Source organism: Poecilia reticulata, chromosome 20 (assembly GCF_904066995.2).
Source record: "Poecilia reticulata chromosome 20, P_reticulata-male-v2, whole genome shotgun sequence".
Lineage (NCBI taxonomy): Eukaryota > Metazoa > Chordata > Actinopteri > Cyprinodontiformes > Poeciliidae > Poecilia > Poecilia reticulata.
Window position 1 is genome coordinate 23,660,049 of NC_088849.1, and position 25,649 is coordinate 23,685,697.

Here is a 25,649-nt window from a genome sequence, read left to right on the forward strand (position 1 = left end):
ATCATCTTTTTTGTCTGTTTGACTCAGCTATAATTAATCACTATGTTTTTGTGCTTTTCAGTGAGTATTTTTCAAATAGTTTTAGTAACCGATGAGCTTTGTTAAACTGAAGGATATCGACACACTCCAATAGAGGAATTACAGTTATTTGTGTCTCCCTTAAGTGGAGTATCTTGTTTTAATCAGCTGCTTTTATCATCAGACTTATTAGAGCTTTCTTTGATTGAAACGCTAATCCTGTTAGTGCATGATCAAGCAAAGACACGCTCAATTATTGATCTTGGAGAATACGTTTTTATAAAGAGACTGAAAGAAATGGCTGCATGCAAGTCCAAATGTGTGGAAAAGGGAATTACTAAATCCATCTTAGCGAGTATTTACTGTAATGAGAGAAACAAACTTTCAATTATCATCGATACAAACAATGGAGCTAAATACACGTCGCCTGTATGAGGCTTAAGAGGAAAAGCAGAAGAGTTTTTGGTGCCTTGCTGTTCTGTAGCACAATGCAAATTGGAGAAAACAGCGGTAACATTGGAGAAAAAGACAAAGAACCACTGAAGGAAATGACACAAACGCTAGCCTTGTTCCCATTGGCCATTTAACCACCAAAGTGGAATTTGCTTAATGAAAATACGGCAATTTCAAAAAGTTTTTGCGCTAAGATTAGGTGGTTTCTTTGGCCGTATCAAAACAAATGTATTTTACAAAACTGCAACGGAAACACAGGGGTCATGTGATCAATTACTGGATGTTACTACTGGTAGAAACTACAAAAAGAGGACAACAGGAAGTATTAAGAGGATGGGAGAAAGCGTGCTTCCTTTAAGGTTTTGGCGTCAAGTTGAAGAACTCTGTTGCCGTGAGCAACAATAGCGTCTCGCTATGAATGCTGGGAAGTACAGTTCGCAAAGTCTGCTATCTAAATTAAACACTTCAGTAACTTTTATTGAGTACTTCGTCCGCTTTCCGTTCTGGTTAACTTGGGGAAGTGTGAAAGTTTGTAATCGAACTCTGATGTAAATAAACCAACTCTGGTCCACCTACAAGCCTCAGTCTCAGTTCAGTTGAACTGAACTCTTGTGCAGTTTGAATGCATATGTGAACGCCAAGTGGACCGGAAATCAGGAAGTGGACTACAGAGCAAGGCATTCTGGGTAAATACAACCAAAACAAACCTGCTAGCAGGAGAAATGGCTCGTGGTCTTTGGCCAGAGACACAAGAGAAATCCTTCAAAAATCTGACGCTCCGCCACTTTTGTTCACATTTCCTGAAGAAGGAAGTTACGCTCAGTATCTTCTTCAGTGGATTTTGGTGCAGCGCCACCAAAGGCGTGGAGGGGAACAGCTTTTTCAAAGGGTTTGGTTGGTCAGTGAGAAAGAGAACAGCAGCAGCTGAGAATGTAACAAATGTTGCAGTTTTGGTGAAAACACTCTCAGTTTAATGTGTGACTATTTCTGAGCCTCTGTTTATAATATTAACCCACATATTCACTGGAAAAACAAACAGTCCATCGCTTTAGGTAAAGACTGTAGCTGATATTTCATACCGTTTCTTCTTTTTTATGGAGTCGTAACATCAGATGGTATACAGTCTGATCATTTTTCCTTTATCTTTTAGTTTGACTGATTATATTGTTTTTTATTGAGGTATTTTATTCTGGGTGAGCACCAAAGCAACATTTATATTTGATTTAACCTGGAGGTTGTGTGTACAGCTTGAAAATACTATTTGAAGGAACAATTTGTGATCTATCAGCAGAGAGTGGCAGAGGCAGATTAATTTAAGGAATTGCATCAATTCTTTTCTCTCTTTATTTTCGAGCCTCTGGGTCAAAAAGGAGAAGATTCAGCCTGGCACTACAGTATATCACTTCTGAGCATACATTTCACAGCACAGACTAAATTAAATTGTCACTCCAGCATGAGACATCAAAATTATTGTTTTTCATTGGTGAAGAAAAGTGTTTTCCTGGCCTGTGTGGTGATAGGTGGCTGTCTGTGTAATCAGCTCAGACATTGTTCTGAATGAATAAAGAGAGGAAGAGCGAAGCCTCTGGCACCAGATTCTGAATGGTGAAAATAATTGATTTATGTAAAGGAGAAGGTAATGTAGGAGTATAAAGGGACGGCGGCAGGGGCAACTACTGCTGAGAGCATCTGGGAACAGTAAAGGTATTTACAGACTTTAAAACAAAAAGAAAAAAACCTGGAAAAATATTTTTAGACAAGTGAGATAACAGAAAATATAATTTATATTTAATTTTATTTTTTATAAATAAATATCTTGAAGAAGGAAGTTGTCTTCTTCAGTGTGTTTTGGTGCAGCGCCTCCACAGGCGGGGAGGGGAACTTCTCTTTCAAAGGGTTTTATTTCTTTTAAATAAATAAACTCCTAAAACATTTAATTCTTAAACATACAAGATGAGTTGTTTGAAAAATAAAGTACAAATTAATGTACAAATTCTCACTTAGTTTTTCTTCAAATTTTAAAGTAATTTCCAGAAAAAATGTGAATCTCTGAAACTGTAGTATTTTGTTAAAGCGAAAACTTTTGTCATTACAGTGAGATTTAAAACTCAAATGTTTAATTTGTCCCATTTTAACAAGATATAAAATTTGTTTTCTCTAACATATTAAGACTTTTTAAAACAAACATGAAGAGGTGGCACAGCTAAAATAAAAAAATAGGAAGAAAAACATCAAATATATGTATAAAAAATCATTAAATCTTCGAATGAGATTTGTCATCACTTCTATGCAGATGACATTCAGCTGCATGTAGTCCAATTTTACAGTTTATATTGGCTACTTTTTAAGATTTATATACTATTATATAGATAATGTGATTCATTTGATCCTTTTATTGGTTTTTATGCTGCTGAATTTCAATTGTTATTCTTTTTGTTATGCGTTTTGCTCAATGCTGCAGGGCTTAATAAACTAACTAATCTTTATCTAAATTTGTTCTCTTTGTAAAATCTAAAATTCAGTTTGATTCAAGGACATTTATTACAATTATGGTATTTTTAAACACAAAAATCAACCTTTTTTTTTTGCCTCAATGACGCTTTTAATGTTATTTTAATGAGGCATAAACCCATCGAGGAAAATCCAAGTTACTTTAAAGCAAAAAAATATTTTAAATACTATAAAATCCCAAAAAATAAGACAACTGAAAATAACTGAGTATTTAATTTTTAAAAAATAAATAAACGCTTTAAAAACTGGGTTCTTAAACGTGAGTTTTCTGAATTTTAAAAAAATATTTATAAATTAACATAAATGTGTTTTTAATGTATAAAATTATTTGTCACTCAGTTTTTCTTGTCAAAAAATATTTAAAACAATTATTAGAAAAATGTGATTCTCTGAAAGCGTTTTTTATATTTTGTTAAAGCAAAACCTTTTTTGATTTAAAACTCAAAAGTTTTTACTTGTCCCATTTTAACAAGATATATGAGACTGTCTGGAGAAATGACATATAAAAAAGCATTTGTAATTTTCCCAAGGTGTTCCTCAGGTATCAGGTTTCGGTCATCATCTTTTATTATGATGAACAACTTACTGGTTACTTTATGAACTCCAGCAATCTTTCAGTACTTATTTAACTTTGTACAGTTTTAAATTAGGTTTGAGTGATAAGAAAAATGTAAATTTATGTTGTTACCAAAGTCTAATTAAATCGTCCATCTGTTAAGTTCAGCATCTGAATACAAACACCTTGAAATCACTGATGTTTCTCTGCTTCTGGTCTCAAATCACACAGTTAGTTAAAAAAACTGAAGTTAAAATTGTTTCTTTTTTTGTCTGCTGGTTTTATTTATATAAAAAAAAGAGAATAAATGATTTCTTTATTGTTATATCTCTGCATTTGATTAAACAGATGTAATATGTAAATTTTAAAACCATCATCATACGTCATATTTTTGGCGTTTGGTTAATTTCTAATGCTGATTTTTGACTTTTCCATCCAGACTTATAATCTAATTGTCCCCTCACAATTACAGCAGCTAATTATGATTGATTATTACTGAATTTGCGGAAACAAATTTATTATTTCTCTCTCTGAGTCATGCAGTTTATAACATATGCTGTCCTTGAGGGATTTCCTAAATCCACACATATTCTGCTTCGTATTTTTCTGTTATTAACTGACAAAAGAAAATATACAACATGCTCATCATAATTCATTATTCAGCCTCTGAAACATTTCCTTAATTTTATGCAATGCATGACCTTTTTTCTACGTCGTCCTGCTGGGGGAAGGCGGTACTGCAAGCTTTCATGTTTTGTTTTTAAATGCACACCATGAAGTAAACTAATTAAAGCAAATGAGATCAACCTGAGCTCACCCAATTCATTCAATCTTTCAGATTAATTGAAGATGAAACAGATTTATCTGGAATTACATTAGAAAGTACTGCCCTCAGGTGGAAGGATCAATTACTACAAAGGACTACATAGTCTCATAGTCTCTTTGTTCTGCGCATAATTAGATGGTTGCAGAGTGGGGAGCGCTGCAGAGAAACACAAGCACATCAGACGGTAGACGTGCAGCACACTGATACACAAAACATCAGCAGCATGCAAAGAAACCCCAGCCTGTGCACATGCATGACTTTAAATGGTTTTACTCCAATAACGTTTGGTAGCAGGAACTTCAAAACTGCTAAAACATATAATTTCACCAAGTATTCGTGTCCAGTTTCTAGTGCAGATGTGTTAGTAGGTTTGAAATTAGGTGTTTTAAAGTGACAGCTCTCATTTTGGTGCAAGGCAACGAGTGGAAACATGAATACCAGAGTTTGACATTTCTGCTAAGAACGTCAGTTTAGCTTCTACAACGAGTCACAAAAATGTGAAACTTTTTGTTATTATAGACGCAAACTAACATGGTTTTATTTGTGAAATGGATGGAAAATGACGCATGTTTTGTTTACGAATGCAGTTCTGAAAAGTGCACTGCAAAAACACAAAATCTGTGCAAATGTCTTAGAACGCTTGAAATAAGACAAAACTGAGATGAATAAGCTTATTTTCAGCCAATAATTGCTTAATATTGAGAAAAATATTAATTTTATAGTCAGATTATTTCACTTATTTCAAGAAATTTTTCCCAATTAAATAATCTGCCAGTTGAACTGGCACTTTTTCAACAAAATTAAGGACTTATTGATTTAAAACAAGCTTATTTATCTAGCTGAAAATGTACTTGTAAGTTAGTTTTGTCTTATTTCAAGTGTACTGTGTTTTTGCAGTGCAACACAATCATAGGAAACACTACTGATCTCATCCCAGAACCCTCTACAAGCTACAAATGCTCAACATATTTATGGAAAGTTGAGTGGAAGGAAAAAGTGTAGTAAACCCTACATGTTGCTGAAAAGGTACCAGTAAGTTTTGTCTTATTCCAAGTGTTCTAGAAAGTAAAGCAAAAAACTTGATTTGTGTCTTTGCAGTGACAGTAAACAGGAATAAAAATCCTGTATTTTTGTTTAATACAAACAGCGCAGAATATGAATGTAAATGTTTTTCATGTAGGCGATCTGTAAGTCTACTCACCCGGCTCGGCTCGGTGTTTTTCAGAGGTTCAGACGACTTGTCAAGTCAGGCAGATTAAATAAAGCTGGGGTAATGCACTCGGTAACCTATTGTTTTAGCCAGCAATATGTTTTTTTCTCCTCTTCTGATATTTATAATGAATTCATAGCAGCATTGACTCCAGTGTGGATCAAAGGGAAGCCTGCGGTTCGCCCTGGCTAATGCCTCTTTTCAGTCCGTAGTGTGCAACTGTCAGATACACGGCCACACAGCCTCTGCTTAATGACGGGAGCTGAAAGGTGGTCAAAACAGATGGCTCGGGAACAATATTACCACCTTCACAATGTGCTAATGAGGAGGCAGACGTGACGCCGGCGGGCTTTGGAAAGGTCGCCATAGTGATTCTGTTGCACTGTCGAAGTCATGACCACGCACACCCGAAGGCGAACCCCGCTTCTAAGCTCGGCGTCGCGTGTCGTGACCGGCGTCGTCGTCGAGCGGGTCTGAGAGGCTGCGAGCAGCAGGGAGTCGGTTCAAAACGGTGATGTAATCGCAGGGAGTAAAAGTAATGGTATGCGGTGTCAGCAGAACAGCAATCATGAGTTATACTCTTGTTTTATGAACCCTGGTGGTGATTCATAAAAGAGTTATATGGCCTAAAAGTCCTCAGCACTGATGCACGAGATTAAAATTTGCATTTACAGCTGCTGAAAAGGCTTGTGCAGGGATGTACCATGTGTCTAAAACCAGCCTACTGCAGCATTGGCTGGATGCTTAGGGTTGACTCCACATACAACTATTTTTTACAGTTATTGCAATGAACAGTAATATTGTTGTTTTGAGGCTATTTTTATGGAAATTAATGCAAGAGCACATTCTCAAACATCAATAAACTTTAAATTCTGATGAGCATTTAACACTGGAGTTGGAAGAAATTTTTAATATCTAAAATAAATAAACAAAGCAACAACTAAAATGAATTATAAAGTCTTTGTAAACAAAATTGTCTTTCAAAAAAAAGGGCTACAAGACCTTTTGTTTAATTACAAGAACATAGTTGTTGGATTCACTCCTCAATTTCCACTAGGGGGCGACACAGCTCATGTCAAACCGAGTTAAAGTGACTTTACGGCCGACCGGAAGTGACCCTGCGCGAACCGGAAGTTGTTTTATGTCGCCGTCGGCTAATGCTAGCAAGCTAAATTAGCCCTAAAACTGCTTCTTACCTACGTGTTTGAAGGTTGCCCAACATGGTGAGTTAATGCTGAAGGTTGAAAGCTAATGAGAGAAAAGTGTTTGTTGTTCTAAATTATCATTAAGCTAATGAAAATGTTATGTTATTTCGTACATTGACAGCTAATTAGCGCAATGCTAACGGTTGTTTATTGTACAGAGGTGTTTAATGCTGTTTATTACTTTAAAAAGTAAAAAAATGTTTTAAGCCAATTCATGTTTTTATTTCCACAGTTTTTAGCATGTAATGTAATACACCAGGCAGTAAAACAACAGCTAACTTATGTTTTTTTTTTAACAGTGGTTATGATAATAGCAGAATAAGGATGCAATTTACCAGAACAGCTTCTTAAAATTATGAGTAAAACGTGTTGTTTTAATTAGAAAAAGTTGGATAATACATTTTTTTTTATTTTCATGTTGGAGTTCTCAAAAAAATTACTTAATTCTCCTAATGTTACAACTTTATTCTCACATTATTCCAACTTTATAGTCACTTGACTTTATTCTCATTAAAATAATATTTATATTAAAAAAAATCCCAGCCTGACCCGTATATTTCATCCTAATAAAGTCCAAATAAGTCGAAGCTGTAAAACAAGATGGCGGCTCTGGCCGTGCTTACATCTGAATTATGGAAAGACAGCTTTGGTTAAAATAAATAAATAAATAAAAATACTGACTTTCCAAAAAATTTTATCTTCAAAAATTAAACTAATTGATGATCAATTTAATACCCATCCGTACTGTGTACATAAATGCATATATTTATTATTCTCTGACGGTTCGGCAGGGTCTGACGGTAGCAGTCAAGCAAAGCTTTATACTCGAATCAAACAGCAGCGAATATCAAGAGATGCTCTATTATGAAAACCTTGAGATGCAAGATGCTGCTTGGACACGGTTAGGACTTTCTGTTTCCAGGACAGAATATTATTTTTGTGCAGACTGTGCAGCAGCTTTATGTGCCTGAGATGCGAAAACAAAACCAGCATTAAAACAAAAGGTAATTTACACCCAGTAGCCGTCATGTCCTGCTGGCGATGCAACAGATGTTGGCGTGACGGGAGGATGAAAGTGGAGGAGGGAGGAAGTCAATGTAGCCGTGTCCAGCAGAGCCAGAGCTTTATGAAACTTTTTAGACTTGGTGGAAAATGAATAGTGTGAATAAATGATCAAACATCGGGTCTCCACACTCTATTACAGATTTATTTGGGGCTAATGTCACTTAGCTAAGATTCACTTTGGTAAATGAGTCAATAATCTCCAGATAGTTTTTGTTTTTGTTGCATTTCATACTCCCTATCTATGACATTTGTTTCTAAGATAACATACAGCTAAACGCTAAGCTAACACATGCTAAGCTTACAGCTGACAGATGGAGTCTTCTCCTTGACCTAACTTTTCACCCAGTGACATGCTAAATTAGCCAAGCTAACAGTTCCTTCATAGAAAGTTTTCCTTTACTTACATGTTATTGTAAGATAAGGTGTGCTAAATAAGCTTGAAAGTCCTAAGTAGCCTCTTTTTTACTTATTTTTGTTTTGTAAGTTAAGACATGCTAGGCTAGGCTAAGAAATGCTCAATAATGCCATGCTAACTAGCTAGCAGATGAACTTCAACCAGCTATTACACTAAAGTGTGCTTAGGTAGGTTACCTGCTACTATCTCTTATGTTATCGCTATCTCAATGTTTACCATAAGCTAATGCATGCTAAACCAAGCTAATACCTGCTTCTGAGAAATGCTCCTGATGTCGCTTGTATTTTTATTATTTTGATTAGTTAATTATTTCAAACTTTATTTAGAAAGATGAGATGATTAAAGGTTGTTTCTAAATTACAACATCAATCTGGGTGGCTTACTCATGGTAGATGTAAAAGAGAAAAGCTAGTTAGCAAGGGTATATTAGCAGCTAGTTAGCGACATGTAATGAAAGAAGAAACTTTTGCCTGACAGAAAAAAACAAGTTTAGACAATTCTGACAAAATTTTAAGACCTGTAATTAGCATAAAAAAAAAAAAAATTCCCTTCTCACCCTCCTCGGGTGGTCTGTTTCATCCTCTGAGCTCGGGTCCTCTACCAGAGGCCTGGGAGCTTGAGGGTTCTGCGCAGTATCTTGGCTGTGCCTAGAACTGCACATTTCTGGACTGAGATGTCTGATGTTGTTCCTGGGATCTGTTGTAGCCACTGCACCAGTTTGGGGGTGACTGCCCCGAGGGCCCCGATAACCACAGGCACCACTGTGGTCTTCACCTTCCAGGTCTTTTCCAGTTCCTCCCTGAGGCCCTGGTACTTCTCCAATTTCTCATGCTCCTTTTTCCTGATGTTGTAATCACTTGGTATTGCTACATCCACCACAACGGCTTTCCTCTGTTCTTTATCCACCACCACAATGTCCGGTTGGTTCGCCATTACCATCTTGTCTGTCTGGATCTGGAAGTCCCACAGGATCTTAGCTCGGTCATTCTCCACCACTTTTGGGGGTGTTCCCCACTGTGATCTCGGGGCTTCCAGTCCATATTCTGCACAGATGTTCCTGTACACTATGCCTGCCACTTGGTTATGTCGTTCCATGTACGATTTCCCTGCCAGCATCTTGCACCCTGCTATTATGTGCTGGACTGTCTCAGGGGCCTCCTTGCACAACCTACACCTTGGGTCTTCTCTGGTATGGTAGATCTGAGCCTCTATTGCTCTGGTGTTTAGGGCCTGTTCCTGGGCGGCCAGGATGAGAGCCTCTGTGCTGTCCTTGAGTCCAGCTTTCTCCAGCCATTGGTAGGTTTTCCTGACATCAGCCACTTCAGTTATTTGTCGGTGGTACATCCCATGTAGGGGCTTGTCCTCCCATGATGGTACTTCCAGCACCTTGTCTTCTGTTCCCCATTGCCTGAGACATTCGCTGAGCACATCGTCCGTTGAGGCTTTGTCCTTGATGTATTTATGGATCTTGGATGTTTCATCCTGGACAGTGGCTCTCACACTCACTAGTCCTCTGCCTCCTTCCTTACGGCTCGTGTACAGTCTCAGGGTGCTGGATTTGGGGTGGAATCCTCCATGCATGGTTAGTAGCTTCCTAGTCTTAACATCCGTGGCCTTCATCTCTTCCATTGGCCAGCTAATTATTCCGGCAGGGTATCTGATTACTGGTAAGGCATAGCTGTTTATTGCACGGATCTTGTTCTTGCCATTGAGCTGGCTTCTCAGGACTTGCCTTATTCGTTGGAGGTATTTGGCTGTGGCTCCTTTCCTTGTGACCTCATCGAGGTTGCCATTTGCTTGTGGTATTCCCAGGTACTTGTAGCTGTGCTCTATGTCTGCTATTGTTCCTTCTGGGAGTGAGACCCCTTCTGTGTGGGCGACCTTCCCTCTCTTTGTAACCATCCGACCACACTTCTCTAGTCCGAATGACATCCCAATGTCAGTGCTGTAGATCCTGGTGGTGTGGATCAGTGAGTCGATGTCTCGCTCGCTCTTGGCGTACAGCTTGATGTCATCCATGTAGAGGAGGTGACTGATCGTGGCCCCATTCTTGAGTCGGTATCCGTAGCCAGTCTTGTTGATGATTTGGCTGAGAGGGTTCAGGCCTATGCAGAACAGCAGTGGGGACAGAGCATCTCCTTGGTATATGCCACATTTGATGGACACTTGTGCAAGTGGTTTGCAGTTGGCTTCAAGGGTGGTTTTCCACAGCCCCATCGAGTTTGCAATGAAGGCTCTTAGAGTCCTATTGATGTTGTACATCTCTAAGCATTCAATGATCCAAGTGTGTGGCATTGAGTCATAGGCTTTCTTGTAATCAATCCAAGCGGTACACAGGTTGGTGTGTCGGGTTTTGCAGTCTCGGGCGACTGTGTGGTCTACAAGGAGTTGGTGTTTGGCTCCTCTGCTATTTATGCCTATGCCCTTCTGTGCCTTGCTCATGTATTTATCCATGTGCCCGCTTATCTTAGCCGCTATGATGCCTGACATGAGCTTCCATGTTGTAGAGAGACAGGTTATTGGCCGATAGTTGGATGGGACTGAACCCTTCGAGGGATCCTTCTGTATCAGGATTGTGCGCCCTTCAGTTAACCATTCAGGGTGAGTCCCATTTTGTAGCAGCTGGTTCAGTTGAGCTGCCAGTCGCTCATGGAGGGCAGTGAGTTTCTTAAGCCAGTAGGCATGGATCATGTCAGGTCCTGGTGCTGTCCAGTTTTTCATACCCGAGACTCTGTCTTGGACATCTGCCACAGTGATGGTTACCGGGGTTTGTTCCGGGAGGTTGCTGTGGTCCTCTCGTAGAGAGGTTAGCCACTGTGCATTGCTGTTGTGGGACACCTCCCTTTCCCATATGCCTTTCCAGTATTGTTCAGTCTCCAGCCTGGGTGGGTCTGCTCTGTTGTTATTACCCTGCCATTGAGAGTACACTTTAGCTGGTTGGGTGGCGAAGAGCCGGTTAATCCTCCTGGCTTCATTCTCTCTCGTGTATCTCTTTAGGCGGCTGGCCAAGGCTTGGAGCCTTTGTTTGGCAGTTTCGAGTGCTTCAGGTATGGGCATCTGGCTGTACTTTTTGGGTGCTGATCTTTTCATTGCACCCCTTTGGAGCTCGGACAGTTGACTCACTTCCCTCCTTGTGATCTTGATCTCAGCCTCTAACCGTCTTTTCCATGGTGGGTATTGGGTCTCATGGTTCCTCTTATAACCAAGCATCTCAAGGATCACTGATGCTGAGTTGTATATCAGCTCATTGGTTTCTGTTATGGTGTTGGTAGGGATCGTTCTCAATGCTGCATTCACATCTTCAATGAGACTTTCTGATGGTACTTCACTCAGCCGTTGTAATTGGCGTCGGGGTCGTCTGGTGTTCATTCGGGCCATGATTCTCTCTCTCAGGTCAGTTGCTGCCTCGTTCAGCTCAGATGGTTCGTTCATTACTGGGGCTACATACCCAGTCTCTGGGCGGGGAGTTGTAGTTGACTCCCTTCTGACCTGGCATCCTGGCTCCTTCCCGTAGCACTTGTGTCGTACCTCGTCAATCTCAAGTTGTGACAGCAGTTGCCGTTTGCGGATGTTGGAACACTGAGCTACTAGTTGTTTGGCAGTTAGTGTTGACTGGGGATGTCGAGCTAACCATTCCTCCCACAGTCTTTGCATGTAGCCCCTCTGACTAGGATTACTTGAGTAGTAGCATTCCAACAGATCCATGTTTTCACCTCTCGCCCATTTCCGTCTTGTTCCAGTAGCCCATTTTTCATCAGGGTGCTCTGGTTCCCCAGCACCTGACGCATATATATATATATATATATATATATATATATATAACATTGATTTAAGACATTTTAAGGCCTTAATTTTAGATATATGAATTTCCTAAGGTGCTGTTGTAGGAGAGACTACAGATGACAGCTTTACTAGCTTGAGAATAACTCAGCAAGAAACAAATTTCAGGATTTGCAGAAAGCTTTTTCAGTTGCCTGTAGAGCTACATTGTTCGCTATTGCTTAAAAAAACTTTTGTTGGACAGGAAGGACCTTTTTTTCCCCTCTATCCTCTACCTCACAACACATTTTTTCATTAAGTTTAGCAGCAGGAGGGAGCAGCAAGGTAGAGACAGAGGCTCTGCTGAACCCCAGAGAACATACAGAAGTGGATCCCCCCTAACGCAGTTAATCCGAGTGTATATGTGTAAAACGGCAATCAGAAATGTGTGTTTTATGAAACTGAAGTGAGCAAAACAACACGTTTCTGTGAAACATTTTAAAACATGTTACACTTTTAGAGTTTCTCGTCAGGAAATGAGGCGGTTTGCTTTTGATTTCCTCTGTGTTTCGTTGCTCTGAAGGGATTTTATGAATCTGGAAAGCAGGTAGCAGCGTTGCACCTCTTGGGATAGAAACATGTGGCATATTACATGTGTGAACCGCTATGCAAACACACTCCTGGAGGACCCCGGTGCTCTATTAGATTCATATTGGAGGCCTGCTGAGAATATTTTGAAAGGGAAATGAAATAGTGCCAATGTCTGAGTTAGCTCCCCGCAGAGAGAGTAATTTTTCGTGGGAAGGGAAAGGAAAGGGTCAGACTCAGATGGCCCATTGTTTGCACACATTGGTGTGTCATTTTATTCATCCTGGTGGGAAGGAGTCGCATTAAAACCTACTTATAGAACAACGCAGAAGAACTGTACCGGAGATGATTGATTATTCACTTCCTTCTAATGATGCTAAAGAACATTCTGGTTGTCAAGGACGTCCAAGTCATTAGAAGCAGGAAGACTCTCCTTCCCAAGCAGCCGCCGCCGCCGCATGCGCACAACCAATGTGTTGGCCAATGAATATTTCATTCGGATCCAAAGACCAGACAATATGATTCTCTAGATGCTCTAACAGCCACCATCAATTCTGCCGTGATTTTTCTCTGTCACCAGGAAAACCTGGTAAGAGCTCAATTTCATGGTTGGCCGGATGCAGAGGTTGTTTGAGTCCAACGTTGGCGGCTGGAAAAGCTGAAAAGTTTGCATTTTTTTTCCTTTACCTCCATTCTGCAGACTGGGGATGTTAATGAGGCCGAAAAGTGAAAAGGTTAATAAAAACCCCGCAGGAGGAAGAATCATACAGAAGAGGATCAGGGCTGCTGAACAAAAAAAATTGACTTTGAACTCTTTTTTTGGTCAAAATTTTGAGTTTAATCTCAGAATTCAAATTTTTTTCTCAGCATTTTTTTACTTTATTGTCAGAACTCTTGACTTTTTTCCTCAAAATTCATAATTCTGACTTTTTTTTCCTAAAAACTTCAATCTCTGAATTCTGACTTTATTTCAATTCAAAATTTTGACTTTCTCATAACTTTAATCCCAGAATTCAAACTTTATTTAAGACTGAGAATTCTGACTTTGAGCAAATCATTTAGCTTTTTTTTTTTACCGCTACCCAGGGTCAGGAGGGTTGCTGGTGCCCATCTCCAGCTAACGTACCGGGCGAGAGGCGGGGTCACCCTGGACAGGTCGCCAGTCTGTCACAGGGCAACACAGAGACACACAGGACACACAACCATGCACACACACACTCACACCTAGGGACAATTTAGACAGACCAATTAACCTGACAGTCATGTTTTTGGACTGTGGGAGGAAACCGGAGTACCCGGAGAAAACCCACCATGCACAGGGAGAACATGCAAACTCCATGCAGAAAGACCCCAGGCCGGGAATCGAACCCAGAACCTTCTTGCTGCAAGGCAACAGCTCTACCAACTGCGCCACTGTGCAGCCCCTCGGTACCCAGCATTTTTGTTTAAATTTTGCCCTTCCCATATGGTATTTTTATTCTCTTTTCTCTTTTATCTTGGGGCAGTGAAGGATATTTTTGTGGTGTTTTCTGCTCCGTACGACGGGCTGTAATGCCAGAGACGGAGGTTCTGCCGTACAGAAACTCCGGCTGCTCAGTGATATATAAGCCGCGGTTTTCCATTAGTGCCAGCTGCCACTTAAACAGATGACTCATTTAAGTCCAGCTGTCTACTTTATGAGACATATAATGATTTCATACTTTAGTATTTACAATTATCGAGCTGCAGTTCTCTGTGCGTGAAGCTGCAGACTGTCGGTTTGGAACAACGCATGAAGCTTCCTGCTCCACGTCGCTCCGGACTCAGGGAATAAACAAGATGAACAGCAGCTGGACAGACAGAGGATATTAGTGGTATTGGTTTGCTGATTGAGATCAATAATGATCAATAGTGACCTCATGCATCAAACTTATTAACGTCTTGATGTTGAGGAGCAGGCAGCTGGTTTCCTTTGTTCTGTTATTTCGGGGGTAAAATTTGTTCTGAAAACTTTAAATTAGTTCATGATCCACTTTATTTATTATGATTTTATTGTTTTTATCTGTTCTTTATCCGTTTTTCATTATTTTTACCACATTTTTATTCATTTATTTACTCATCATGGTTTTATGTTTTAATGTGATAAAAACAAAATATTTCAAGCTAACTACAAATTTATTCCTCATTTATTAAATATAAATTTTTTTACTTTTTATCTAATTTAAAATTTTATTTTATATTCAGTTAAGTTCTTATTTTACTTTGCATATTCATTTATTTTTATGCATTTCTTTATTTTACCTATTTCTTTCTATATTTTTACTTTTGTTTTATTCATCTATTATCCAGATTTTTTAAATAAATGTAAATATTTTTCTATTGATGCATTTTATTAATTTATATAAATGTATTAGTTTATTTTTATTTACAATCCATGTTTATTTTTTAATGTTTTTTTCTTATTTTATTCATCTATTAGTTTTATGTCTTTTTATTTCATCTATCTACTATCCACATTTAAAATGATTTATTTTATCAATTTATTCTTAATTTTATTTATTTTTATAAAGCACGTTTGAATAAAAAAATAGTAAAAGTACTAAAACACCAAACACAAAAATAAAATAAAATACATAAACTGTATTTTCAAGAGAAACTAAAAACGCAACCTGTGTAATATTTAAAATGGCAGCGAAGAGCTTCAGCTCAGCTGGTACAACCAACACGATGGATGGATGGATGGATGGATGGATGGATGGATGGACGGACGGACGGATGACTGGATGGATGGATGGATGGATTGTTGGTTGGATGTTCAAATGGATGAACGGTTGGATGTTCAGATGGACGGATGAACGGTTGGATGTTCAGATGGATGGATTGTTGGTTGGATGTTCAGGTGGATGAACGGTTGGATGTTCAGATGGATGGATTGTTGGTTGGATGTTCAGGTGGATGAACAGTTGGATGTTCAGATGGATGGATTGTTGGTTGGATGTTCAGATGGATGGATTGTTGGTTGGATGTTCAGATGGATGAACGGTTGGATGTTCAGATGGATGGATGAACGGTTGGATGTTCAGATGGATGGATTGTTGGTTGGATGTTCAGGTGGATGAACAGTTGGATGTTCAGATGGACGGATGAACGGTTGGATGTTCAGATGGACGGATGAACGGTTGGATGTTCAGATGGATGGATGAACGGTTGGATGTTCAGTTGGATGGATGTTCAGATGGACGGATGGATGGATGAACGGTTGGATGTTCAGACGGTTGGATGTTCAGACGGTTGGATGTTCAGATGGACGGATGAACAGTTGGATGTTCGGATGGATGAACACATGAATAGATTAAAAAACTTGACAGAAATCATCACAGATCAGGAAGTAAATGAAAGAGGAAGTGACATCATGCTGAATGCTGATTGGCCGGTCTCTGCTCATAGCTCTGCCTGCACGTACGGCAATCCCTCACCGTCATTAATTAGCTCCAAATAGCTGGATCCCAATAAATAAGTTAAAAAGTCCCGTCGTTGTGCCGTAAAGTTTCCCAAACGTCAGCGAACACCTGAATCTGCCACAACAAAAGATTAGACCGTTCAGAAGCCCAAAAGACGGTTTCACTGCTCAGTTTTTGGATCCATTTGCAGCTTTAAGGGCCAGTTGTGTGAAATATCAGCTGCAGATGAGGTCGAGTGCCAACACCAATAGACAGAGGTTTCCAATTATCCAGCAGCGGAGGCAGAGGAACCGAGAAACAGGTGGCGCCTTTAATTGCTTTTTGCAACCCCAGAAGCAAAGCAGCACCAGAGGGAGCGGAGACGTTGAGACGTTGGACGTCCTCTGGGAGGAGAGACATTCACCACTGTCCTCGTAATTGGTTTTATGGAAAATGTGGAAATATAATCCTGTTGTACACGGTAATGTTTTTATTAAAAGCTCAGGATGAGAAGGATTGAGAGTGATTTGAATCTGGAGAATCAACATCATTTCCATCCGTTCATCCATCTGTTCATCCATCCATCTGAACATCCAACCAACCATTCGTCGGTCTGAACATCCAACCAACCATCCAACCATCTGAACATCCAACCATCTGAACATCCAACTGTTCCTTCATCCATCTCAACATCCAACTGTTCCTTCATCCATCTGAACATCCAACTGTTCATCCATCCACCTTAACATCCATCCATCCATCTTTCTATAGATTCTTCCACTGATTTCTCTGGCTATAAAGTTTCTCTTTAACTCATCCATCCACCCGTTCATCCGTTCATCCTGGCGCCTGCAGTGCAGTAACTGAGTTACTTTTATTTCATTAAAACCTCTTTGATCCTCTTTTCACACCGTAAGTCGTTCTGCTAACCTTTACGGTTTTTAAGGCGCCGTCAAATAAATGATGCAACGCTCTCATCAGTCTTCAGGTCCAACTCTTTCTGCTGCAGCTCCAGCTAACAGCTGGACGTTCCTCTGCAGCATGAAGCCAAATAAAGCCAGTTTGATCCTGGCCTTTGCTTATCTCTTACAGAAAGAGGATAAGATCAACCAAATGCCAGCGTGCTACACGACTACAAGCCCTAAATACGAATAATACACTTACACTGCAGCAGAAGAGCTTGTACTTTCAAACCATGTCTCTTCAGTGTTTTATCTTCAAGGCCAGATGGGACATATGGGACTGCTACAACCATTTTCAATATCAAGGAGCTCTGATTTGTTTAGATATGCTGATTTCCAAGGTTAGGGAACAAAGAGGATGCATATTCATACACCGAGTTCGGAAAAACAGGGAAAAACAGGGAATTATATCACATAAACTTTATGGCAGAATAGACATATTTAGAGGTTTATTGGCTTGTTTTTAGCTTAACATTCATCAATGTTGAGCTTTTTGCATTTTATTCTTAATTGTACAACTGAAAGAAAAAGATGCATAGTTTTCATAGCCTTTGATACCTCTAAATAAAAAATATAATCAAAGTTTATTTATGTAACACCTTTCAACGTCTACAAACTGAATTACAAAGTGACAAAAACAAATACAAAATGCAATAAAACTGCAAAAACACAAACTTTTACAAGTATTTTTGTCTAGTTTCTACTGCAAATATCTTAGTTCACTTGATATAAGACAAAACCAACTTATTAGCAACCTTTCAGGATGATAAAGGAGCTTGTTTTAAGTAAATACTTATTGAATATTGATTTAGATCAAACGGCAGATTATTTTACTTATAACATGGAAAAAATGTCGTTATAAGTGAAATAATCTGCCACTTTTTCACTCCTAGACTCAGTGAAATGTAACATCACTTGCTTAAATTGCCCATGAGTGACGCTAAAAAGCCAGCTAGCCAGTTAGCAAGGGTATGTTAGCAGCTACCGCTAGCTAGCTGCTAACGGTCTTGAGTCGCAAAATGCAACAAAGATGCTAAACTGTTACCTGACACAAAAATCTCCAGGAGGAATAAACTGCATGGAATAAATGGGATTAAAAAGTCCTGCCAAGAAATAATTAGAGCCAACTTAATTTAATGTATTTTAAGGCCTTAATTTTAGATACATGGATTTAAGGCTTTTAAATATCTTTTTAGGATGAGTGGATACCCTGATACGGCAGAGTAAACGACGAGAATAAAGTCAAAATATTACCAGAATAAAGTTGTAACATTTCGACTTTTTTCTTATACAAGTTTATTCCTGTAATATTCTAAATTTATTCTCATAATTTAATTATTTTGTTCCTTAGCATGACCCTAATACTCAATCGTACCCCGAAATAATTACCTCAATCTTTGGAAAACCATTCATCCTTTAACTTCACTCCTAATTTTGAACTGCTTTGATTTGACCTGTTAAACAAACTCCTAATCAGAGACATTAGCGTCTTAAAGGGGTGTGTGATAATACGATTATAAGGTGTGTGAATGTTCTGATGTTTTCCTGCTATGGTAGCATCAGTGTGTGTGTCTGTATTTGTTGGATGTGGGACTGCTGGCAGCGATTGCCCCTGTTTTCCCATTTCCCCTCTGGCTAATCACTAGAGTCCCTGTAAATCCTCGGTATCACCAAGGGATCAAGAGAAGGCCTCAAAGCCTCAGGGAGCCTATTTCCTCTGAGAGCAGAACACAAACTGGAAAGCTGCTTGATATATTTGCTGGCCCGGGGAAGGTCCAGACTTCAGGGGCAGAGAAAAAGATTCTCCTCAACACGCTGCTGGTAGGTTTCCATTACGGATATAGCACATCCGACTTCACACACAAGGAGGAAGAAAAAACTTTGAAAATGGTGGCTGCTGTTTCAAGAAACAGATTATTGTGACAAAAACAGAAAGAGAGACATTTCTATCAGCTGGAAAAGGAGAGAGAACGTAAGAGATAGCATCGTGTTGAGACGCCTCGCTCTGGACCTTCATTTTGAAAGTGCAGTGGCTGTTTTCCAGCCGCAGCGGTTAAACAAAATAATTAGTTTGGTTTGGATCAGCCACCTCGGGGGCTGCTGGATTAGCTCTTGGAGGACAGCGGTCTGATGAGAGCCGAGATATACTGCCACACGCCCAGCACTGAGGAGCTTTTGATGGTTTTAAAAGCCTTGAGCGAGTGACAATTACAGCCTGCATGGCAAACAGGGTCAAAGGCAATGAGAGGCGGCGGACGCCGAAGCGGGAGGTCACCGGGGAAACAGCCGGTTGTAAAGCTGGGCTGTACATCGGCGGATAATGGAGACTAGGGAGAAGTGGGAAAAGGGCAAAACGGACTCCTGACGTAGTCCCTGCTGTAAAACCGAAAGAAAAACACCTTCGGAAGGGAGGTTTTTAGAGGCTAATGGACACAAAATAACAGCATTTAACTGTGTAGCTCGAATAGTGAGGAGCAGCACAACGGCAGAGCAGATCTGAAGAGTTTATAGAGTCTGGGGAAAAATAGCAGCAATAACCGGAGTAAATAAATATGGTTTCAAACAAATAAAACTTAGCATTGTTAGCAGCTAACAGTTAGCTAGTTGTAGCATTGTTACTGTAATTAAAAGTTTGGCTCATACTTTTTGAAGTGAGTATTCAATTTTATATATTATTTCAATTAATTTTTAACCAAAATTTGATCATCCTGTTAGAACAACCTAAACTTTCCTGTATATGAACAAGACTGTAAAAAATAAGATGATTGATGATCTTTGTATCTATATATAATATATAATCTATCTATATATACAAATAGAATATATGAGATTTATTTTCTTAATACATAGAACATTTTTCTTAAAATAAGAAAATTTTACGCTATTTTAAGAAATTCAGTGTCAAGTAACATTTTCTTTACTTGAGATAATTTTTCTTAAAATAAGATAATATATCTTACTCGTATAAGTAAAATTGGCTTGTTTTAAGTAAAAATACACTAATTTTAAGATATTGTAGGTTTATCTTGGTAAGATATTTTTTCTTGTTTTAGAAAATCTTGACAAGATAAATTTTCTTGTTCTGTTGGCAGATAATTTTTCTTATTTTAAGAAAATTATACCCTATTTTTGTACTTTTTTTTCTTGTTTTTGAAAGGGGACTTTTTGCAGTGTAGAGAGGAGGTTCAGGGAGCCATTTTGTTTTTGTTAGAGGGTGACCTGTTGGAGCACTGGGATTAAAGTTAGCAAAAAACATCTAATAAAAGGAAATCCAATCAAACTTGGCCTTTACACCGCAGCCTCTAGTCGGATGTTACAAAAGATGTTCAACATTTGGGACAGCACAGCATAACCTCAGCACAAACCAAAGCACCAGGTTCCTCTGGTTGAGAGACTTGCTGCAGTGAGGTCGGCTTCAGGTCATTCCTGCCTTAAGCAATAACTTTATACACAGACTCAGTGCACCAGGAGAGGAATCTTATTCAACACGAAATGAACACTGTAACCTCCTTGTGATTTATAGAGAAGTATAGATGTTATTTTTTATTAACCCTCATCCTGGTAATAATAACTTTTATATTTTTATTTAGCATGCTGGATGATGAGAGATGGATGGAGTGGCCAAATATTGTAGTGTAGAAATGTTTTTCCTTCTGTTTAAGCATGATATCAACAGACAAACAAAAAGGGTGCATTCACATCAATTTGTTTGTCTGGATAGTCCGGTTTGTTTCAGGAGGTGTGAATGTGTAATCAAACCAAAAAAGTGAACTCTGGTCCACCTAAAGTCTTGGTCTCGGTTCAGCTGAAGTGAACTCTGGTGCGGTTCAGAAGAATATGTGAACACCATGCAGATTGGAAATCGCTCCAAAAGCAGGAAGTGGACTACAGTGAAGGGCATTCTGGATAAATAAATCAAAACAAACTTGCTAGCATAGCGCTAGTGGGATAAATGGTTTGTTGCATTTTACCAACAACAAAAGAGAAAACTTACAAACGTGAAAATCTGCTGCTAGTCCACTTGTGTTTACATTTTGTGAAGAAGGAAGTTGGACTCAATGTCTTCCTCACTGAGATTTTTGTGTCGTTTCCTTCAGTGGGTCTTGCTGCAGCGCCCCCACTGGTGAGGAGGGGAACATGTTTTTCAAAGGGTTTGGTTTGTTTGACAGTACAGTGAGAACGTGAACCGCAGCAGCTGAAAATTTTAACAAATGGTGCAAATTTGGTCCCCAATCAAATCAAATTTACCGGACTATCAGTCGGGAAAACACTTCAATTACTGTAGAGTCTTTCCACGAGAATAGATCAAATTGAACTGAGGTAAACCATCAGAAAAACACATTTTCCCAACTTAGGGATTATTTTTCCATAACTTCTTCTGACATCCAAGTATGATGTTAGTATGAAGGTTATGTTTGCAACGTTCACCAGTCAATATATTGTGGTTTTTATGCTTGTGCCATTGTAAGACTGAAGAAAAAAACAATTTATTATCTTAATGAGTAGAAAAAATGGTTTCAAAAAGCCTACTCAGTGTAAATTATCCAGAGAGCTACAAGCTACCAAGTTAGCTTTAGGTAATATTAGCTTGTTAGACGGACAATTTTTAAGTAAAATCTTTAAAAATTGCTATGTGAACTAGTTTTATCTTGAGATAAATAGATTGATCTCTTAAGTTATCCCAAGGTTTTGACATAACCCTCTGTTGGTTTCAGTAGTTTCCTCTAAATTAAGACTCTTTATCCTGCCGTACTTTGATTGTTGTGTTTTTGAGCATTTCCTTCTTCCTGCTGAAAACACTTACTTTAGTTAAACTGGTACTTCTGCTGAAGCGAGGCATCACAGATTATAGTTTCATTTTCATTTTTCCTACAAGAGTTCGCAAGGATATTTTCTGCAACGTTTGATGCGTCAGATGAGCCTCTTCGAATAATCAGCATGTTTCAAAACCATGAAAGGACTGAAAATGTGAAATACAAGCGCCAAAACACTCATTCCCCTATGAGCTAAAGCTGCATTTGGTATGAGATTAGAGACAAAAAAATAAATAAAGCTACATTTAAGTGTGAAAACAACAAGTTTAAGTTTTTAATCGGAATCATCAACACAGAACCACGTTTGATTCCCTAATTTGCATTGGATAGTAGGACTTTTATGGAGAAAAAGAGAAGCTTAAACCATTTAAAAAACATTTGAACTCAAAATCAAACTAAAAAAGAGCAGAAAAATTACTAACGCTTTGGAAAAAAGTCCTCAGTTGAACTGCGTCTTAGTAATATTCTCACTTCTTCCAGGATGTTTGACAAATATTCTTCAAGAAATAGTTTTGCCATTGACAAATATTTCTGACAGATATGGTAGAGTGAATACTAGATCACTCCTTCAGCAGACATGCTGTATGGAAATTAGACTTAAATGTGTTTTTTTTTCCTCCCCTCTTCATCCCGGAGATGCCGTGCATGATTTTGGTGGCAAACAGACAAGAGTAAAAGAAAAAATAATATATATATAAACATACTGAACCCAAGGGGATAAACATGATGTAGGTGGAAAAGTCTCGACAGGAAACCGAAGAAAAAAAAGAAACAAGACTTGCAGGAGTGTTTTGTAAACAAAACATGTTAAATTACTGGAGGACACGTTGGGGAATATTTTAACTTTCATCGTTTTGCTCATGTTGGCAGTAAGGAGGGAAATCGGCACCTGGAGTTTTAAAGTGGTAAAGAAAACCGTCGTCAGACGGAGACTCGATGAAAATCTGGATTCTTTTTATGATTGTTAAACTCCACCGTCCTTCACCAGGCTTTAAGGATTCTCATTTTAATGGTTTACATCTTATTTCATATGCGATTAATTGTGCTGAACTTTCAGTGTTTGTAGAGCTTTTTGTTTGTTTTATTTTTACTATGTAAAATTCCCACTTTTTACTTTTTCGTACTTCCATTTGGGTTTCTACTTGCTCTAAAAACAGGTTTTAGTTTCTGGAAAACAAGCCGTTTCAAAAACCTTCCTAGAGTTGAATCACGTTAGAAGGGCTCCACGCCGTTGCCTGGCAACCCCAGCCCGTTGCCTAGTAACCCAAACTGCTCCACCCCCCCTGGCAGCAGTTTTATTTAGATTTAAAGTGACGGAACACAATAAAACAGCTCATCCTGAAACAAATCTCATTATCTAAGAATGATTCTGAGCACAAAAAATATAATGAACATGTTTTGTTCAGCTTTAAAGCTCAGATCCAGAGATTCTGATTTTAAAAAACTAAACTGCAACACTTAAAAACTTTTTCCCCTGTTCTGTGTTCTGGTTCATGTTATTCTTCAGAGCTCATTTGAAAGTTGGTTTGTTTGTTGGAGATACTTGGAGTTTCAAAGCTGAGCCGTAGCATAAAGTACAAACACAGAAAGGTTGGATAGCTGACTAAACTGGAATTTTTATCTCTTCGTTTTATCATTTTCATTCAAACCAAAGTTTGGTTTTGTTTCCCATGTCAGCGTGGGTGTTTGGTACCGTTGGTTCCCGCTGCTATAGGACCCGTTTCTCTGAGTCACCCCAGAGAGTGGAGAGTGCACACCTACACTTTAATTCACCATCATTAGATTCCATCTCTGGATTTATTTCAAAACTGTAACTGAAGTGGGTCTTTATTCTGTCATGTCGCCTACGTAAAACGCTGCAGTTTTTAGTAAAAAAATCATTAAATTGATGAATGTCTGTTTTATGACAGTTTGATGTGGTTGAGGGTGTCAACCAGTAGTTAACGCCCTCAACTGCTACATTTGTTACATTTTCAGCTGCTGCGGTTCTCCTTCACATTGCACTGTGTCAAAAAAATTAACTAATTTAAAACCTGTTCCCCTCCTTGCCTGTGGGGGCGCTGCACTGAAAATCATAAAAGGAAATGACACACAAACCTCTGAAGAAGACATTGAGCGCAACTTTTTCGCAAAATGTAAATAAAAATGGAGTAGTATCAGGTTTTAGCGGTTTTCTCTTTCAACTACCAATCATTTCTTCAGCTAGTGCTAGACTCTCGTGTTTGTTTTTAGTTGTGTTTACCCAGAATGCCCTGCGCTGTAGTCCACCTTCTGCTTTTGGAGCGGTCTCTAGTCCACTTGGCGTCCACATTTGAACCGGACCAGAGTTCACTTCAACCAAACGAAATCGAGGTTTGTAAGTTTACCCGGGTTCACGTTCTTGGTTTGATTCACACCTCCCCAAAGAAACCAAACTCTAGACAAACAAACTACAGTTGGATTAAATTTGATCAAACAGGACTGGAGGAAATGGACCCTTAAAAGCTCAAATAATCCCTGAACTTTGACCCCAATTACCAGAGTAGAACCAAAGAGCAGTTCAAACCATCTTTTCTATCTACCGTATCGAGCAAAGTTCAAATCCCCTACTCCAACATCTCTGTGCCCAGCTTTCTAACCATATAGCTAGATATTTAAAGGGAAGAAGCAAAAGCAAATGAGCTGGACTAGCAGCGCTGAATTGAATTAAACAACCTAACCAACACAGCCAATTAAGCTGTAAATTCAGGGACTATCTTTATGGAGCTGAGCATTCTGGGTAATATTACGCAATAATGAGCATCATCAGGAATCGTAGTATGAGGCCAACAAAAATTATTAATATGTAGTTTCTGCATAAAAACTTGGTGATATTCTGGATTTGTAATCTGGATTACAGTTTCTGTTTTTCAGTTACTGGATAACAGAAGTCGGTCCGTTTCTTTTAAACTGACAGCCTGGTGTGTTTGCCTAAATTAAAACCTTGAGAAGCCGGTGTGTAAAAACAATTTGGGCTCTAAAACTGAAAGACAACCTCCAACTGATTGCTCTGGTCCAACCGGTTCACCCCAACATGCAATTCAGCTGGTGGAACGACCTCAGAATCAGTAGTGATTGTTTTCTACCTTCAACTTGTTATTTGTTATCAACACATCAAAAACAGCAATTTGGAGGCTCCCAATCCTAAAAAACAACGTCTAGCTGCCATTTTACTGCTATATTAGGTGACCCACATCAATATTAACCACAGCTATGGAGCAGGAACGAAAACCACTTATTTGTTCATACAGCTTTGTCACAAAAATAAAAGTGCCTGTGAATTTGTTTATCTTCAATTAAATCAGATAGAAAAAAAGACAAACTAGTGATAAAACTGCATGGCAACATCATTAGGACTAAGATGTTGCTGAAAAATAAGTTTAAGCATCTTAAAGAGACAACAAGGAAAACCTCACAAAGCAAAACATCCTGTAATAATTTTAAGCAGTTAAAGAGAAATGAGAGCAAACGTAACATCTGTGTGTCTGGAAGGAGCCTGAGAAGCAAAGCAGGTTGATTAATTTGACAGAAAGAAGAGCATAAAAAATAACATTTGAATAAATTTCACTTATGTTTTATTAAAATGAATAAAAAAACGTTGAGTCATTGTAGAAAGAAAAAAATTAAGAGTAAATTTCCACCAAAAAACTTTTTTTAAAACTCAGAAATTTCCAAGTTTTCCTAGAATATTTCTGAGATTAATCTCAAATTTTTGAAATTTTTTCTAGCCAATATTTGACATTACAAACTGTTTTCTAGCAAATTATCAACTTTTCAAACTCGAAAACTTGCAAGTTTTTGAAAAACATGTTTTATTATTGAAAATCTCT

At 38.6% G+C, this 25,649-nt stretch overlaps 1 long non-coding RNA gene across 1 annotated transcript in view; it reads left to right on the plus strand.

The window, feature by feature from the left end:
* Positions 1 to 25,649, plus strand: part of LOC145549353 (uncharacterized) — a 150,657-nt gene that overhangs the window by 31,304 nt on the left and 93,704 nt on the right. The window lies entirely within an intron of this gene.